Genomic DNA, 17,892 nt, shown 5'->3' with positions numbered 1-17,892 from the left:
TCTATCAACACTATATTTTTTTGGAATAGATAATGGCACTATAGTTACATAGGAGAATGTCCTTGTTAGGAGATATAAATGTAAGAATTTCAGAGGTTAAATGTCACATTTCAACATATTCTTATTTGGTTCAGAAAGCAAAATACACACATATATACACACAGCAAGAAATCCAAACATAGAAAAATGTTAACAGTTGGTAAACCTGGGTGAAAGGTATATAGATATTACTGTATCATTAAGTTTTATTATTACATTTATTTAAGTGTTTCAGTATTAAAATTCAACATTAAAACCTGGAGAAAAATTTAGGAAATAGGCTAAGAACTTGTGGAGAAGAATATTTTCATCTTATTCCCTTTTTTCCCCAAAAGCCTAAGTAATGAATCAAATCAAGAAATGCTCACTAATTTGAAGTGCATTAAAATAAATTCAAATGGAAAAAAAGGCATGCCAATTTAGGAAGAAGTCCTAGCCTATGATATCTGCATAAGAGCTTCTTGGAAGAGCCTGAATGAGATGCAGTACACATGGCCTAGCCTATGGGAGGAAGTCCCTCCTTGTCATCTTACTGAAGTTCACCAAGGACAACCATTATTTACACTTATGGATGTAGAGACACCTGAAAATTAACCGAATTATGTACCAGAACTTCTTAGTGCCTGGGAGAATGATAAAGAGAGACATTCATTACTACTTATGGCTCTGATAACAAGCTCTATGCTTTCTTTTAGGACATTATCTCTCAAAATCCTGATCTGGTGAAGACTCCTCCCAAGGTGAGCTCTGGTAACCTCTCCATCCTGACAACTAATCCTTTTTTGAACCCAAATGTCTAAGGAAGGGCTGTTATAATTCTGTTTGAAAGTGGCAGCATTTATCTTCATCTCTCTCGGAAGTCACATGTTCTCCTTGCCCTTGGACTAGAGTAGGAAGTCATTAGGGGGCTTCCGATATTCAATTATTCTTCCATCTCCACTATTCCTGTGCTTTGACTCAGCCTGCTGTATGAAAAACAGTCAGACCAAGAAAATACTGCTGTTTGGAGGAATCAAAGCTAATCAGGTCAGTTAGAAAATGTCTCCCAACATTAGCACTTTCAAATGTCCAGGCTTCTCCAAAGTAAACTAAAATTGTTATTATTTCTCTTTGTCACAAAGAATTCTCTAATGTCTTCCATCACTGACACTAAATCCTACTCACAGGCCCCGTGTTGCAATTAAAGAGCCAATCAGAGCTACTTTTTTGGGGGGGGACATATTGGGCTTACAAAATAAAAAGGCAGCCCAAATCCATAAAATGTGACCTACTTACATTATTATTAGTGGCAAAATGAATGATCTGTGTTGAACTGACCAAACATTTTCAGTGTGAGAAGTCTGTATCAGATTTAAATATTTAAATATATATTCAAAGAGGGGGGATGCTAGTCTGTCCCAAAGGCTGCTCTGAGCTGATTTACTTTGCTCTATTTCCTTCAACTCCTGGGGCCCTGCCTTGCCTCCTTTGGACATTGGCATGCCCCACAAACATTCACAAAAGTGGGAATTATGGCTGTCTCTGGCAAAGATGACTGAGTCTAGGGACTCAGCTTCTCATCCCAATCTGTTGCTGCCTGGCTGTCGAATACTGGGCAAGTCGTTTTATGCTGTTGGCCTCAGCACTAACCCTGAAAGCAAAGCTGAACTTTCCACTGCAATATTCTATAGCTTTTGTTAAAAGTTCCTCAGGTGACCTCAGCATCTATTTGCAAAATGCCAATAATACCTGTCCTCAGTTATCTCTAAGGCAGCTGTTGTAAAGATGAATTAATGTCTGTGAAGGGCTTTGACTTCTCCATAAAAGTACTGAAAATAGGTTGTATTATTGTCATCATTTTATCTGCAGAGGAAGCTTTGAAGTGGCATGTGCTTCTATCCTTCAAATGCCAACAGAGATTATTATAAGTATATCAAACAAATGGAATGGCATAGAAAAGTGAAGAAAGAAAAGACTATGTGAGGTAGTGAAGTATAATTACTTAACATCAATCTCAAACCTGCAGGTGACACCTACACAATTCATGCTCTTTTAGAATTTACCAGTCAAATTAAACAACCCCAGACTGACAAATTAAAAAATATATATAAACATTATGCTCGAAAAACATAAACATATTCAGAGGAATAAGGTGTGATAGAGGGCTATTACAGGATGCTGTGCCTCTCCCTTATAATTTGAGAAAGTGGGAAGAGATTAGAAGAATGAAATGTATGAGGGTGGAAGAAGTTGGTGGCACCCTCAAAAAACTGCTTTGAAGGACATTACCCATTTGAATAAGATTTAATTAAACTAGTCTATAAACCAGCCTATTTTTACCTCATGCATAAGATGATGTGACATTAGTAACAAGGAAATGTGTTATTATAATTGGTGAAAGCACCTATTAACCTTATTGATGATATAAATTTTAGCTAGCTATTGTATGAAATGGGTAGGATGTGGATTAAAGCTGTCACTTGGGTATAGGTGGAGGTGGTGGAAGTGGTGAAAGTGTGGAAATCATAAAAGTCAAAGACGTTTTGGCTTTGACCTCAGAGAGGACAAGTTCAGGGTTATCCATGCAAACAAAGACAGCAGGCTCTAAAAGGGGATGAAGAACTGGTAAGTCTGCTTTACAATCCACCATTCTGTTCTTGGATGCCCTCCTAGACAAAAATGCTTTCTGACTTAGTTAAAAATAAATTTCTTTCAAGTATTGAATCTTAGGCTAATAGTATATGTTACATAAGTTTGATGACTATGGTGCAGTCATTAAAGATGAAGACTGGGCAGCAACAGAGAAAAACTGCTGACTCAGACGTATAAGAGAAAAAGATACTTTGCAAACTATAGACATTGATCACAACTGGAGAGTTATGGTCATGCATACATAGTTAAATTTTGTTACATTTTTTAACAATAAATGAAGGAGATAAAAACCTCAACACAGAGTGGCATGATTTTCATAGAACCCATGTGAAGAAGAAATACCTTCTGGGAGGGAAGAGCAGGACCACTGTGGAGAAGGTTTACAAATTCTGAACACAGGGTACCCCATTAGGTTACAATGAGGGTGTTTAAAACATATCTGTAATATCATGCATATTTGCACATGCCCCCAGCCCCACCCCCAACATATACCAATAACTGAAAAAAAACTTCCTTTTTCCACAACCTAGGAAGAATTAGAAAATTCCCCACATATATTGATAAATTTCAAGGGAGAAAGGTAGGTACCATTAGAGCTGATTCTCAGTATGTGGCTGGGAAGATCCAGTTAAATTAATCAGAGGGCTCTAAGTCCTTGAATTTACAGAAGCTCTTGAAGTTCTGAAAGATTTGCCATGTAAAGCCCTCCAAGATTCTGGCTCAGTCTTAGTAACTTCTGTCAGACTGACTGCTCTCCTGAGGGTACCCTTTGCTGCTGAAATGCCTACTTCTCTCGCTGCCTGGATCCCTGCCCATTCCCTGTTTTCCTCTTTGCCTCCACCTTCTTCTGTCCTGTTCCCCTTTGGATTTTAGGTCAGCTCCAGTTCCTCTAGGCCTCCCCCAACACCCTCTAGTATTCCTCCCTACTTGGGACATGGGCATAACTTGAGATCACCTCCTTCACTAAAGAGGACCTTTCTGATACTTTTCAGTCTGGACCTCTGTGAGGTATGTGAAAAGGAAATCCCAGTGGTCACAGCAGCTTTTTGCTGCCTTGTTGAAAAACATTTACACAACAAATAGTAGATGTGGCTGTTTTTAGAAGAGAATTTCATTTAGTGAGAGTCCGACCACTGTCTTTTAGGGAATCAGCATTTAAGTCAAATGTTTTGGTATTAACAGAAAAGATTTGTTATATTGAAGGTAATAAAACAGTGTCTTAGGACTTCGTCCATAAATGTATAAATATATGTGCTTGTTCCTAATATATTTCATCATGATCTATTTCCATTTTTAATTTATCCTTACTGAAATACAATTATAATATTTCATATTAAAAATAGCCGGCATCTTACTATATGAATATTCTAATGAGTCTGAAAATATTAGCCATTCTTAAAAGCAAGCTACTTTAATTCACAATTAATATATCCCCTCCTTCTCTAGTTATAATAATCAATCCATTTTTCAATATTCATACCATGGATCCTTTCCTGCTGACAGCTTGAGCTTCTCTTTTCTTGATAAATTTTTTTTCATTAACTATATGCATACAATGTCATCCTAGGCTCAAATTTATAACTTTCTATTTGGCACTTACTGTATCACTGGAGTAGTGGCATGTATTTTCTATCTCATGTATTAAATGTATTAAATGCCTTTTCTCCCAAGCAGGTATATGACCTGGTCTAACTTCTTTTATCTTAGAATTTTTGAATTGGAAGGAACCGTATCTGTAATCTCATTCAGTGGTTTGACAGATTAAAATGAAGCTGCTCTTATTCTGACCAGTTGGGACACAAGGTTCAGAGCTCAGTCCACTTGGCTTTACCCCACTCCCCAACTAAGGTGGTGTTATAGAACGCACCAGGTTCTATATTCTCAGGGCTTGAGAATATAGTCCAAGGGCTACTGGTCTAATATCCAACCCCTGTATGTCAAGACTGGGAAGCCAATTCAAGATACCTTACTGACCTAAGGGTACACACCAGAATCCAAGCCTAGTGATGTCTAGTCTGGTGTGCTTTCTGCTATCACAGACTCCAGCTGTGGTAGGCTCTCCATAACCATTTTCAGATTGGCTGATCCAAGTCAATTTATTTCAACTACATCCTAAATATTTAAGGTGCTTAAAATGTAGCTGTGTTACCTAAATTTTTCTAGAGCTTAGTCACAAAACAGAGAAAGTGATTCTTGTAGACTCACCAATATTGTGGGCTTCAGGCCAGCAGCAAAACTGATTCAGACTTCTTACCCTCCAGCAACAGAACATGGGAGACAGAAAGGGCTTACCTGAAATACTCTGTACTGCATTTTCTTATTTAGATGATGCACTAATTCTATTAATAAAACACTGTCTATAGGAGTGTTTCTCTTATGGTCAGTGCTAGCCACTGTTTAATAAAGCAGTATTAACAGTCTTGACAAGGAGGAAAGAACATGATCCAGCAGGCTTAGCTGCTCAGATGTGGTTCAACACTGGGCTTTTGGTAAAAACATTTTTGCTATATCTACAGAAAACACATTAGATAAAAATAAAGATGAAATGCGGCTAATCTTTTTCACTTTTAATATGGCAAGATTATTTCATGGTCCAGAAGAAAGACAAATTATAGAGTCTTTATTTGTAATTCTAAGGAAATTGATCTCTTGTTAGAGAAGATGAAAAAAAATCATTTGTAATGATACTTGCCACTATCAGAATGAAAATTAATGTTTAAAAAAAAATCTAACATCGATTTTTACCCAAATCAGTTGATTATAAAAATTTTTATGTTAAAAAATATTTGGAGGGAGGGATAGAAAATGGCAAACTTTTTGTTATATTGAAAAAAATCATTCCTCAAAACCTGAATTCCACACTTTGCACAAACTAAGGTTTTATCAAAGCTGCAGGTTAAGAAGTCATATATTTTTGGCATGACACAGGCAAATTTACAACTTTTTGGTAAAAAGCATTACTAAAATTTAACTTTTTTAAAAAAACTGTTAAATCACAAGAATGCACACATAGAAATAGCTATAGGATATCTTTTCTACATTAGTAACTAAGAAACAATCCTATATGTTCCCTGCCAGTATCTAGGATGACAGGGTGAAAGACCCAAGGCTTCCCTAGCTCCTCCTAGGTAAACTGACATCATGCTGGTGGGAAGATTCAGTGGGAGGTCCCTCTGATCTTGGACCTCGTGGCCTCTTGTCAATGGTCAGGGTTTAAATTAGTCATTCTGGTCCAAATAATAGTGGATGGAGCACGCCAAAGCACCCTCTTGATGGTTACAACTGTGACTTCTCACTTTTCCACTCTTTTGTTTTTCTTGTCCTTTTTAGGGCTGCAATTGTGGCCTGGAGGTTCCCAGGCTAGGGGCTGAATCATAGCTATAGCCGCTGGCCTACGCCACAGACACAGCCAGAGCCAGGTCAGATCCGAGCTGTGTCTGTGAACTACACCATAGCTCATGGCAATGCCGGGTCCATAACCCACTGAGCGAGTACAGGGGTTGAACCTGAGTCCTCATGGATACTAGTCAGATTCGTTTCTGCTGAGCCACGACGGGAGTGCCTCACTTTTCTACTCTTAATCAAAGACATTCTTTGAAAATGAAGTTTGGGGAAGTAAACCTCTCTCCCTTTTATTCTTCCTAGAATATCTCAATCATCTGAAAGATGATCTTGCTCTGGGCTTCTTTGCCCTTCATTGATGAACACTCACCAAAATGCCCAGATGGCCTCTGACACTGGCAGATCTCCTGTTGCAGCAATGATGCCTCTCTGACACTTAAAGTGGAGCTCTGCCAAGGAGTGACTACAGTTTGGCTTCCTTGGGCACTTGCAGCCATCTGATGGATATGAAGTAACATCTGTCTCTGATCTTGGCCTTGGGGCAGCTTCACTTAGGTACAGTGGCCAGGAAGGCTCCTGTGCCACGTTCTGCATTGCAGGACTGGATACTGGTACCAAGTCCTGGTAGGCATTAATGCGACTGATAAAAATCTCTCGATTCTGGAGTTCCCTTTGTGGCTCAGCGATAACAAACCCAACTAGTATTCATGAGGATGCATGTTCAATCCCTACCTTCACTCAGTGGGTTAAGGATCTGGCATTGCCATGAGCTGTGATGTAGGTCACAGACATGGCTCAGATCCTGCATTGCTGTGGCTGTAGTGTAGACCAGATTTGACTCCTAGCCTGGGAACTTCAATATGCCTCAGGTTCAGCCCTAAAAGACAAAAACAAAACAAAACAACAACAAAAAAAACCCCAAAACTCTCTATTCTGGCCCTTACTCAATAGAAGTCTTATCCTTCCAAGTAAATCCAAAGAAACAACATATCCCAGTTCCTGTTTCCCTGTCAAGGGATGAAGAAACCATTTTAGGAGATTGTTTTTCCTTCTAAACATCTTAGGGGCTGTTTAGACTTTTACCTGAAACTAGGGATAAGCATCCTTAGGCATCAGGACACACATTGACCTTTAATGGGCACCCTGGTGAACTTCTTCCTGGCGTCCTTCTAGGCATTTTGCCTGAGAGAGGGATTGATTTCCTCTTGATTCAGAATTTAAATGTGCCTCAACATTCTAAATAAATGCTATTTTGTTTACTAAAATTGCTCTCTCAATAGGTCTATCTCTGTGGCCCTAATATTTTAAAATTTTTAATCAAAAAGGAATAGATTCTTTTTTTAATGTGCCACATGTACAAAGTGCTTTTTTTTTAACAGCAGTTAGTCCTGTATGGCTCTTATAATGTGCAGTGCAAGCATGGTGGTGTTTTTTAGAGATAGGTAAATATAACTTATGTAAATGACTTTATATGTCATAAAAAAATCTATAAAATCCAAGTAAAAAGCTATCTTTACTTTAAAAAAAAGGTTCACATATTAATCACATTGAACATTATTAGGCATCTACCAGGCTTGGTGATATAAGCCTATGACCCTCAAATGCAGAGGTTTAGTGCACCACTAAATTAATATACTGATACACTCTGCAGGCATAGGCATTAAATTTTTAACAGTGCAATTGACTGCATGTAGTTCAACCTTCAAACATGATGCCTGTGAAAAATTGCAAAAGATACGTTGTGGTATTTGATATATGTTACTGGTTTCTAAAATGCTAAGATAAAAGGATCTACTTTGTTTTAATTTAGCCAAAACCCAGTGTGCAAAGGGATTTACACAGGCTCAGAAACAGTTAAGAGGTCATTGTGGGAAATACAAAAAATAGCAGATTATCTTCCTGTCTAAATCTCTCCCATATAGCTAATTATGACATTTGGAGTTTAAAAGATGGTATAATTATAATGGAAAGGAAAACAAAATTGCATCTTAAAGTCCCTTTTTAAAAAAGAATACAGTAAATTTCTATTGGGTTGATTTAATTGCCATTTTAGGATTCCTAAAATTTCTCTTTGTATACCTATGAATTGTTTTAACAGTTTGTAAAAATATAAAAAAGGCAAAGTTATTATAATCTATACATTCATATGCTTTATTATGTACACAAGTAATTCTTAGGGGTAGAGTGGGGAATTGTATGTATAGTTTGAAAAAAAAATTCTTAAAACTACAATTGTGTTCATCTCTTTTTTAAGTGCAAAATTTATTGTGAAAATTGAGACATTAAGGGTGGTTTTTTTATGTTCATTAAAAAGAGTCATGAGGAGTTCCCACTATGGTACAGCACATTAAGGAACCACCATTGTCCCTGCAACGGCTCAGGTTGCTGGTGAGGCATCAGTTCAATCCCTGGCCCAGTGCAGTGGGTTAAGGCTCCGTAGCATAAATAAGGCTGTAGCATAAATCATAGCTGGGGCTCATCTTCTATTCCTGGCCTGGTAACTTCCATATGCCGTGGGTGTGGCCAAAAAGAAAAGAGTCATGACTTTTAAAAAGGTAAGAAACTGGAATGAGCAAGCATTCAAAAGAATGCTTGGAAGACACTACTCCAATCCACTAGTATTTGGTAATGAACTAGCTGTGTTCCATAGTTAAAGATTCTGACATTATATCCTGGCAGGGCTCCCAGCTTGGAATTAAGGGTTTGGTGTGTGTGCAAATTTAGAGCCTTGGTGCTATGAACAAAGAACTTTACTAAAATGAAGTTGAGGAAAGCATTTTTTATAATTGTGCTTAGGGCTGTTCTCAATGTATAGAATATATTCTGTTAATTTTACCAACTCCAGTAGAAACAAGGAATCCTCAACTGATTCCATTACATAAAAGTATTAATATTAAAAATATTTCCAAAATTCATTCACTACTCAGAATGATGTAAGCCCAAGAGAGACCATGTTTGTTTTGCTCTCTGTTATGCTGTATACTTAGCATAGTACTGGGTCTAGAGTGGGCTTACTATAAATCATGAATAAATGAATAGATGAGTCAACCAACCGACCTAAAGGCTAAGAACGACTTTTGGACCCATGACGGTAAATATCTCACCTGAAACTGGGTGTCTGCTCTACAAATATCTACCCAGGCGGTGGGTCTAGGTGTCAGATAATTCACCTAGAAGCCAAGACACAGACCAACCCACACTCTTTTGGCATTGATTCTCCCTGAGCCCTCAAATCAAGGATCTTGGGCTGGCTTCAAAGAGGTTCTTTCCCTAAAACTGAGCATTTCCCTACATGGTAATTACCACTGAAGCAGAACGTATTTAACATTGCTTCCAGGCCATCTTACAAAGGTGAGTCTGGAAGTACCAGGACTCAAAGGATCACTTGCCCCAATGGCCAGAACCTTATTTCCCACTCTTTCTCTTTTCATCCTTTGAGATCATTATCAACTTTAGATGACCTTTGTGTGATCCATAATATACCAAATATCCATGGATGGAGCGCTGAGGAAATATTACTATGTGTCTGATAAGCTAAGGGTTTTGTTAAACTTTTCATTTAAGCACAACGTTTATGGAAGCTAGGATTCTACCTAGCTGGTACCAAGGTGTTTCACTCATTAGATGTAAAAAGCATTTTCTGTATGGCTCAGTGGTTTTACTACTGGAGGAAACATCCCATTAAATTTTCCCGTCAGGCAGCAAGGAGAAGAGAGATTCATTATGTGAAGAAAGGCAAGGTAAAGGTTTACTATATAATCAATCACTGGTACGCCCTTGTTTCTCTTATCAGAGAAACTGGCCCTCACATAGCTTATAGGAACAAGGAGATTTCTGGAATAGTAACAATAATTCTAAAAGTATGCATATTCTGATATAACATTAACCATAACATTTATCATGCGTTATGGTTATACATTTGTAAGTTTAAATTCTCCCTAAACTCTCTTAAGCCTAAATAGCCAGTGTGAATAATAGGTATTCACAATAGGTTTATTATGGTTTTAGACAGCTCCATGGAATAACTGATGAGAAAGTTTGGTTCAAATATCCTGCATTATTTGAACTTTGTGATTCTGAATTTGAAAGAGAAGTATGCTGCAAGCTTGATGATGGGTACTTCTTAGATCAATGAAAATGGGAGAACACTGGATTGGGTTCAGACTCAGGTACCTGAGACAGCTCTTATCCTGCCTCTAGGTGACTTCTTAAGTCTTTGTGTTCTGAGAGATCTGGCCTGATACTCCACTTCCACAGCTTGGGTTTACATTATGCAAAGTTCAAAACAATGACGCAGTTTTTTAAAAAACATTTCCTTTACAGCACAGCTTGAATTTCCAATTCAATTCCTGAAATGTATTCCTACAAATTTCCTTACATCCATTCCATTATTGACTCTATCCTGGGTCTCTACTCTCTTAAGTTCTATATTCTTTTAATTGAAGAAATAATAGATTCTAAGTCAAGGCCTTCAAGTTCCATAATAATAAAGTGGTGAGAGACTGCATATACAAACAGACAATGGCCAGACCATATGTAAAACAGAATCTTGGACCCACAACCTGCAGAAACCTGCAAAGGAAGTCAGCCTCTTATCTGCATTAACCAGCCCAGGAAGCCAGACTGTTTTATTTATTCACTATCCAAGAAACCAAACAATAACTTCGTAGCAATCAACCCCTATGGGCAGGACTTGATTAGTAACCAATAGCTTCTCTAATTTTTGTCCCTGTTTCTAACTTTAAGACCAGCCAAAGAAAGTTAAATATTGGAGGGAGGAAGGAATGAAAAGCGCCCACCAAACTGAGAAGGTATCTTGAGGCCAAAAGATGAGGCTGACAGCTCCCTGTAACTGGTGGGTCCATTTATTATACGGTGACTTACAAGGTTGGGCCAAGTAGACAATGATCTGGAAGTATTTGAAGCTGCACTCTGTACCACCAAGCGGCCACTGGGACAATTTTATAGTTAACCTGGGGTATGGGGGTACATGCTTGGAAATAGGAAGTCATTTCTAAGTCAAGATTTATAAATGGGTCAGTAGTCTTATGAGCACCAGAAACACCTCAGTGAAAGTCTTCATCATTGTTTGGAGACTAACAGAGCACAGAGGCTGCCGTTGGACTTAAGGGTCACTAAAGAATATCTATTAACTATGAACCCCTTGACAAAACAAATGTGATTTACTGTACAGAGACATAATCTATAGTCTTAGTGGAAGGACAGGAGGAACTGTGCAAGACGGCATCAGATATGTCAAAATGCTCCTCTAACCAATCACGTAGGAGGACTCACTTCTATTGAGCCTGCCTGCAGCTTCTCCAGACCAACAGCCCCCAACAGAGGACACCTGAGGTCTTCCATTTTTCCACTAATCTTTCCTACTCCTCTGCCCTGCCTTTGGTTTGCTCTGCAAGTGACTATAGTCTTTGCTTGTTCTCATTATACTGGCATTCCTTTATTTCCACAGCGAGAATAAAAAAAGGATACAGAAAAGCATTTAACTTCAACTAGGTCCTCAGTTGAAGCAACCTTTGTTTCCCTGGTCAATTATTTTTAAGTTCTTGATAGCTACCGTTTAAAAACATCCACATATCTAAAACCTCGTATATGTCTACATGCTTATATATATATATATCTACACTGAGGATGACTCTATTCCAACTTCTCAGGGAAGAGAAGACCAAGAACTGCCTCAGCATCTTATCAACATTCATTCCCCACAGCTACAGCTTCATCTACTCAATTCCTTCCTTCCTCTGGTTACAACAGAAAAGGAAACATTTCCTCTGTCTGATGCTCTGGGTCCTCCTGTCTCCAGCCTTTCCACATCTTTGACATTGATATACAAACTACCCATCATTCTCTCCTGTTTTTTCAAATGCTTCCCATCTCTTCCTCTCTTTCTGTGAGCTATGAGATGGGTTCGAGGCTCTCCCATCTTAAACTCTTTTCAACCCCTCCCCAGTGCCAAGCCCCTTTCAGCCGTCTGTCTCTCTTACCCACCTTGAGCCAAACACTGGAATTCATTATCTACTCTTCAGTTTTCATTCATTTCACACCTGGTTGCAATGCAGGCTCCACGTCTGGTACTTCACTGACACTACCAAGATCACCAATGCCTTTTTTCCCCCTAAAACAAAGTGTACTTTCAGTGCCTAGTTATTGTGACTGCCATGTGTTAGAAACTCCTCTTTCCTGACTTCTTAACTTTAGAAACAGTTTTGCATTGTTGAGTTATGAATTGGCTATAGCTTTACCCAAATTAATTTATATAATCCTCATAACAACTCGATGAAGTAGGTAGGTTACTATTATTCCTGCTTTGGAAATTAGCCCTCACAGAGGTTAAATCTCCCTGTGTGGAACACACACTGATCCACTCCAAGATCCCTCCTTGCCTTTTCTCTCTGAAATAACAACAAGGGTAGACAGGAAAACTACCCTGCAAAATCCAGAGTTCCTGCTCATTTCCTGGCATATGGTCAATTACTCAATATATGCTGATTATTATTATTTTTCTACCACCTAAAACCTTGCCATACACATGGAATATACTTAATAAATTCTGACTAACTGAATGCACCCAGGGAAGTCAGAATAGTGACCCTCAAATAATTATTTTTTCCTGGGAGGTGTGGCCTGCTGGGGGCTTTAAAGGCATGGGGGGCATTCTTCTTGTACCAGGAGCCTCTAAAGACCTTTGCCTGGTCACATTAATTTTAGAAAAAAATAAGGAAAAAAAAAAAAACACAGCATGTACTCACTTATTTCTAAAAAGGCAAATTTATGAATGGTATTATTTGGTAATCACAGTCATCTTTTTGAGAAGAGGATTAACCTTAATCTCATAGAAAATATTAGTTTCTAGGTATGAATTGAAAGGGAGAACAGTGGAGTCTTTTTTCCCATTATGAACACATATAAATATTGAAATTCCTAAGACTTAACTTTGCAAATCAATTCCTCATAAATAAAGTATAGTTAGAGTTGAACAAAACTAAAGAGGAAATGAGAGCATAGACTTACTGATTTACTATCTTGCGTTCCCTCCCACCGGAATCAATTTACAGTGGATAGAAAAGATAAAGACAGCTGGAGGAACACTAGATTGTTAACACAAATTATAAGGAAAGGAACACCCTTCAAATTCCAGGAGCTAAGCCAAGGGAGAAAATTAGAGTGGGCTACTGTATTTACATTGCACCATAACAGGACTCATGTACTGAGTACTGAGCTCCTCAAAACTGCTGCTCGAATAAAAGCATTAGTATCTATTTGTCATTCTGCCTAAATATTATTAAATGCTTAGGAAAAGTCCCCAAAAGGTAGTTACCAGTTTGTAAGGAGGTCCCATAAAGAACTGCTTGAGAACCGGGAGGTGTTTTTACTTAGTTTAAGAGCAAGGAGATATGACAGGATCCATACTGTTATAGACACTGTGTTACTTTAATGATGCTGCCCTTAGAGAAAGAAAATTATACCAGGAGAAAAAAAAGAGGAGGAAGCAGACGGTTTACTAGCTGCTGCTGATATTAAGCATAGGATGGGTTTCTGGCTTGAAACACAATACAGGCAATTTGGAAAGAAACTTATAAATTATTTAGATAAGAGGAGCTTAAATACAAATGTGGAAGGGAAAGGAAAAATAATCACCAGATAAACTGCCCAGCAGGTAACAGAGAGGTACCATCTTTTTGGATGCCATACGGAGGCCATAAGGATATTATGAAATTCTCATGAAAGATAGTGGAGGGTACTCCTTATGGCTTAGGTGCCATATATGAATATAGAGGGAGCAACCAAATAAGAACCCTCCCAAACAAGAGAATTCTACATTTTATCAAAATAGGCTAAACATTGCAATTGAATAATCATAACTCTGAGGATGGACTCACCACTGGAAAACATAAATGGAAGGGCTTCCTTGATTCGAGTTAATACTTTAAAAGGTGGGAAAATGGAAAAGCTAAAGCTCTGACAGATGATAAAACCAAGAAGTGCTAAATTCAATGACAAAAGTGGACTTGGGCTTCCAAGCTATATTTGTTTTTTGTTTGTTTATTGCTGTTGTTGTTTGGTCTTTTTAGGGCCAAACCCATGACATATGGAAGTTCCCAGGCTAGGGGTTGAAATGGAGCTGCAGCTGGTGGCCTATGCCACAGCCACAGCAACGTGGGATCCAAGCCACATCTGTGACTTATACTACAGCTCACGGCAATGCCAGATCCTTAACCCACTGAGTGAGGCCAGGGATTGAACCTGGGTCCTCATGGATGCTAGTCAGACTCCTCTCTCCTGGCCACGCCGGGAACTCCCAAAGCTATATTTGGAGAAAAGGGAAAAAAGAGATGATCTCTGCCTGTGGAAGATGATGTAGCATCAATGGCTGAGCTCCTCTCAGGCTTCTGTGACTTCCATCAGGGACAACAGCCTTGTGTGTCATACAGGCTGTTGTGAGCTCAGGGCATGGATGGTACTGGGGTTCTGTTTGCTGGACTCAGATCACTGAAAAAGATGATTCAGTCACACCTGAGTAACTGTTTACGTTTCAGAGACTCCTTTTTTGTATATTGTTCAGAGTAACATGGTGAAAGGTGAGCTAAAGGATTTTACAGATGGATGATTTGAGAAATGACTGAGTCTTTTTCCTAAAAGGAATGATTAGTGGCTCTCTGGAAAGGCTTTCAATAATGCAAGATTCTGTCTTTGGAACTCTCCCCACTGAAGTCAGTATCATCGTCTTGGAATAAAACCCATCAGGCAGTCTGATCTGTAGGTGACAAAATACTGGGAAAGATAAATTAAAGAAAGAAACAAGATACACAATGATCCTGAAAAGTTAAAGTTACAAACCCAAAGCAATGAGAGAATTACATTCTTTACAAGGGTAAATTGTATGGTTTGTGGATTATGTCTTACAAAAACTGTTTTGTAAACAAATGAACAAACACAAACAATTTCAGGATGTTAACTGGAAAATGTAAAACCTCATATTTGAGTGAAAAAACACTTTCTGGAGAGGAAAAGCCTAATTGGTGTCAGTCTTTGGGTCTGAACAGACTATGAGCTCAGTAGTAGCCAACAGCAGAGCCTACTAGAGTCTTAGCTTTCTGAGGACCGGACTTAGCCCTGAATCCTCAGCACCTGACTTAATGTGTACACAGAGGAGATGCATAGCAAGTATTTGTTAGATAAATATCCTGCTTAACAACACAACCAAAGCCAAAAACCAAAGGTAAACAAGCTATAGCAGCCTAAATTGTAGCTTAACTAATTAAGAAATCTAACGTTAAAAAAAAGACTGAAATAAACCCCAAAATGTTGACCATGCTTATCTATGGATTGAGGATTATGGGGAAATTTGTGATCTACTTATTTTATATTTTTGTCTAATTTTCCTTGTGTTCTGCTTTTGTAGGATGGGGGAAAAAATCCCTGTTGTCCAGCACGCCCCCCCCCCCAGCAAGGTTATCTGAATGACACTGAGTATAATGGACTGAATGCTAATGTCCCACAAAATTCCTATACTGAGATCCTGACTCCCAAGATGATGGTATTAGGAGGTGGGGCCTTTGGCAGGTGATAAGGTCAGAGAGTGAAGCCCAATGGGATTACTGCCCTCATAAAAGAGGCCTGGGATAGCTCCCTGGCCCCTTCTGCCATGTGAAGACACAGAGAAGAAGGCAGTCTGCGAACAGTAAGTGGACCCTCACCAGACACCAGATCTGCTGGAACCTTGACTTGGACTTCGCAGTCTCCAGAACTGGGAGAAATGAGTGTGTGCCACTTAGAAGCCACCCAGTCTATGGTATTCTGTTAACAGCAGCCTGAACAGACTTAGACACTGAGCCTGCTGAAATACTGATGCTCTTTAAAAATTATATATCCTGCTTCATATTATTTATATTTTCATATATTTTTATTCATAATAATAAGCATATATTTCCTTCCCCCTTAACTGTAGACATCTTGACTGCAGAAATGAGATTTTATTAGCCTTGTGCAGAGTCTGCTGGTAAGCACAGCAGATTCAACCAAATGCTATATAACTGAACTGGGGAAAAGTATAGAATTTTATCTACATGACTGCACTTATTTCATCCTGATTTGATATACTATCTGTAGGAAAAGGTACTTGACTCAAAATAAATTGGAAAAAAAAAAAGTTTAACACTATGACTTAAACTTTAGGCCAGATGCCAGTTCTGAAAATCTTCCCTTTTTTTCTTATTGGTGGTGAGGAGAAAACATTCTCTCAGAGCATCACTTTTCATTCTGTGCATGTGCTTCTTATTTATCTGAGGTTACTCCCATGCCTCTGATGGAGGGCTGTCACCTCTGACTATAAATTCTCCTGCACAGGAGGATTTCACCACTCTTTCAATCAATTACAAGAGGAGCTAAAACAATACACAGAGAGGAAAAACCAAGTTCACTTGCCTAGGTGGGGCACCTGCCACAAGGCAGTGGGGAAAAAATAACCTTCTAAGATCTTCATTTTTGGAGAAACTCAGAAAGGAGTTGGCTATTTTTCTTCCACAGTTATGGGAATATTTTGGGCTAAGACTCCTCAGACAAAGCCTATCCCCTGTGGCCTCAGGCATTAGTATTGGTAAGAGATTGTATTTGTATTACTTGTCACAAAAGAGACCCAGAAGTTAGCAATGACCATCTCTAGCCTTGAATTCCCCCTTTTAATTTGTAGGCTTATCTAGAAGGGCATTAAAGATGATCATGAAATAATGCAAAACCCACAAACCAAGAAAACAGCCCTGCATTACTTTCCAGGTCACATTTCATCCCTCTAATTTTCCCACTTTTTTAGACCTGCAGCCAGAAGAGCTTTCATGGGAGGCAGAGAGGCGAATCCTAGGCAAGGTGAACTGAAACTCTGCCACCCTAAGTATCACTTTCAGAAATTTTTTAGTTGAACAGATTTGATAGTGTATAGCTATGTACACAAACTGGTTTAGATTATCTTGACAAGTCCAGCTAGTCCAACCAAATCAGCTCAGAAAATAGTCTTATGAGTCAGAATAGAGAATTCCAATCAGGATGCATGCACAGGCCACAATTCATACTGGTCCTGACACTCATGCAAAATAGTCTTAATCATGAAGCCCTGAAGATAAGATATATTTAGTCAGAGTATGGTTTGAGATTTAAAAAGAGAGCAAATAAGTCAATACCAGTTTGTAGTAGGTGGAGTTTCAGAAAGGTATCAGGGATGACTCTGAATAATTATAAATGAATTCACTGAAGAAAGGAAATAAATGTACCCTAAAATTCTTTGAAATGATTTGTTTATCCAAGTATTTTAAATGACCCACTGTTTACTCTGCTATGCAAATCCTTTCTCTTTAGATAATAAAAAGTTGATGAATAATCACACATTCCGAATTAATTACATTTAAAGAATCATTAATCCTACTACCTTGAAATATAATAATCTTAAATATTACAAGTTACAAAGTCTGGCCAGACTTCAAGACTTATTCTAGATGAGAAAACAAACCTCTGTAATTACTATGAGTGACACATTCTTTCTGAATCTGCTCTTGAATTTGAGAACTGGCATCAAAATTTGGGATAAGAAACTGTGGTCTACTCAAGTTTCTCTATGTATCTGACTATTCCAAATTTAATGTCCACAATATTTTCCCTGCCTCTAGCTGTCGTAGTCTTTCCCTAAAACCCACTACATTATTATGCACCACTCACTCCACTTTCTGTGGGAAATGTGTATTCTTGGCTACTGGGACACAGGGAGCAGGGATGGCCCATCAACAACTCTGTAAGCATCTCCCCATTTCAGTCATCTTCCACAATATACATTTAAGTGTCACCCCTAATAGTTATAATTCTGCAAAGTGACAA

General features: G+C 38.5%; 1 protein-coding gene and 1 long non-coding RNA gene across 13 annotated transcripts in view; one reads left to right on the top strand and one right to left on the bottom strand.

The window, feature by feature from the left end:
• Window positions 1–17,406, top strand: part of LOC146400110 (uncharacterized) — an 80,052-nt gene extending 62,646 nt beyond the window's left edge. For all 3 annotated transcript variants that reach the window (XR_014816198.1, XR_014816197.1, XR_014816196.1), the window contains 2 exons: window positions 735–779; window positions 15,434–17,406. This is a non-coding gene — a long non-coding RNA (uncharacterized LOC146400110). The remainder of the gene's footprint in view (window positions 1–734; window positions 780–15,433) is intronic.
• TPK1 (thiamin pyrophosphokinase 1) overlaps window positions 1–17,892 on the bottom strand; it is a 372,261-nt gene that overhangs the window by 19,552 nt on the left and 334,817 nt on the right. The window lies entirely within an intron of this gene.

The sequence above is a fragment of the Sus scrofa genome, chromosome 9 (genome assembly GCF_054392235.1).
Source record: "Sus scrofa isolate SSC_HxYL_T2T_F1_AM1 chromosome 9, Sscrofa_HxYL_maternal_Yorkshire_Landrace_v2.0, whole genome shotgun sequence".
Classification (NCBI taxonomy): domain Eukaryota; kingdom Metazoa; phylum Chordata; class Mammalia; order Artiodactyla; family Suidae; genus Sus; species Sus scrofa.
Note: the sequence above shows the minus strand (reverse complement) of the source record. Positions and strands in the feature narration are given on the sequence as shown.